Consider the following 2350-nt stretch of genomic DNA (forward strand, 5'->3'; position numbering starts at 1 on the left):
TTCAATCTGTAGATTGCTTTTGGTAAGAAATATGATCAATCTTGCTTGACAGAGTTATGTCTACTTGGAGATTTGCAAAACAGGCCATTTCCTAACTCTGTGTGTCAGGTTACAGATCTCAGAAGTCAACATGTGTATTTCGGCACCATCAATCTATCTCTTGTTAATGACATCCGCTCTCCTAGGGAAGAGCCTACTCTTTTTTAAAGTCAATATAGAAAATTTTAGTTAATCTTAAAAGTGTACTTTTTTGGTTTTTTGAGAAAGGATTTCTTTGTAGTTTTGGAGCCTGTCCTAGAACTAGCTCTTGTAGACCAGGTGGGCCTCAAAGTAACAATGATCTGCCTGCTTCTGCTTCCTGAGTGCTGGGATTAAAGGCCTGAGTCACACTGCCCATCTAAAAGTGCATTATTATCATTACTTTAAAAATCACTTTTTGGTATCAGTTTCAAATACTTTCTTTTTTTCTTTTTCTTTTTTTTTTTGGATTTTTGAGACAGGATTTCTCCATAGCTTTTCGTTCCTGTCCTGGTACTAGCTCTTATAGACCAGGCTAGCCTCAGACTCACAGAGATCCTCCTGCCTCTGCCTCCCAAGTGCTGGGATTAAAGGCGTGCTCCACAACCGCCCAGCTCAAATACTTTCTTTAAGTGTGTTGTTGCTCTTATCTCTATTTGTTTCTGTTATCCAATGTTTCTAAGTCATTAATAGTTTCATTTCATTTCTTTCAAGTTATGTTGATTTCTATGTAGATCAATGTCTCCTATACATTAGGCTTGCCTCATGCTGTGTAATTGAGAATTATTTTGCCGGTCGGTGGTGGTGCACACCTTTAATACCAGCCCTTGGGAGGCAGAGGCAGGCAGATCTCTGGGAGTTCAAGACCAGCCTGGTCTACAAGAGCTAGTTCCAGGACAGTCACCAAATCTACACAGAAACCCTGTCTCGAAAAAAAAAATGAGAATTATTTGAACACCTAAATCTGCCTCTGCTGCCCAGTTCTGGGACGACAGTCCTGCAACTCCTTCCAGGTTTGTCCTTCACTAGTCAGTTAGAAAGAAAAATAGAGCAGTTAATGAGTGTCTGTTGATCTTTCTGACTTTTACTGGGAATATAGAAATCTAGAGGGATTGTTATAAGAATTGAACTCATTGACCAACGTTGAAGCTGGTGAAGACACAGTACAGGAAGTGAGAGGTATTGGGCACATTGGAAACCCATCTGTTGTGCTGATGGGAATCACCTTAATCTGTCTCCCTCTAAATGGGGAATCATCTAAAGCTAGGGAATTCCTCGCTGACTCTTTGTCTAAGAATTCTACATAGGCAAACCCTTTGGCAAGACCACTGAATTTGGCACAGACTGTAGTAACATGTTTGGCTGAACCACATCCATGAAAGTGAGCTTCCAGCTCTTCTGCTGTTGCACATAGTCCACATTGCCAACATAGATGGAACTGGCATCAGCCTCCATCTTCTCCTCAAGAGATGAGATCACTGAGCCAGCATTGCCTGGGGTTGTACTCTTATTCATCTTCTTCTCTACCTCATTTTGTAGCTTGTTTAACTTCTCATCCTCTTCCTCTATCTCCCTGACTCCCGGAACCTTTGATCACATCTACGTCTGGACCCTCAATTATGCTATCCCTGGGGTTCACCTTAAGTAGTACTGGCTCTTCCTCCTTCTCCTGCCTGCCAGGGATATCCCAGGTGTGCCCAGAACCTGTAGAGAAGGGCACAGGACCAGTGCTCTTTGGGAAGGTTGTTCCCATGGTCCCCTGCACCCCTGGCTCTCTTTCTCAGGCTCCTCAAAGGCCCCCAGCCCACTGCTCAGGCATGAATCTCCAACCACCTGCTTCCCCCACTGCTCCTTAAATCATTTTTCTAGGTTGTTTGGGATTGGGCATCAGTGGAGCAGCATTTATCTGAAACCAGAAGAAAACACAAGGGGCTGGGGAGCCATCACAATAGATCTCCTCTGTTTGCAAAGAGAGCAACTATATCATGAGGTTTCTGTCTTTGGAAAACATATCAGTAATTGGAGGTCAGAAACAACAGTTTTTTTTGTTTTGTTTTTTATTTTGGTTTTTCAAGACAGGGTTTCTCTGTGGCTTTGGAGCCTGTCCTGGAACTAGCTCTTTAGACCAGGCTGGCCTCAAACTCACGGATATCTGCCTGTCTCTGCCTCCAAAGTGCTGGGATTAAATGCGTGTTCCACCACCACCCAGCCAGAAACAACAGTTTAAGTGTTACTTTGAGATAACCATGTGAAAGTTGTGCAGTTTGTGTTTATTTAATTTCTGTACACATATAATCAAAGGTAGCTGGGTAATATTGTTCAAGATCACACT

At 42.9% G+C, this 2350-nt stretch overlaps 1 pseudogene; it reads right to left on the reverse strand.

Moving 5' to 3' along the window:
* Positions 1–1102: 1102 nt before the first annotated feature.
* LOC142840072 (polyadenylate-binding protein 2 pseudogene) lies at positions 1103–1771 on the reverse strand (annotated as a pseudogene).
* Positions 1772–2350: the final 579 nt, after the last annotated feature.

Source organism: Microtus pennsylvanicus, chromosome 22 (assembly GCF_037038515.1).
Source record: "Microtus pennsylvanicus isolate mMicPen1 chromosome 22, mMicPen1.hap1, whole genome shotgun sequence".
NCBI lineage: Eukaryota > Metazoa > Chordata > Mammalia > Rodentia > Cricetidae > Microtus > Microtus pennsylvanicus.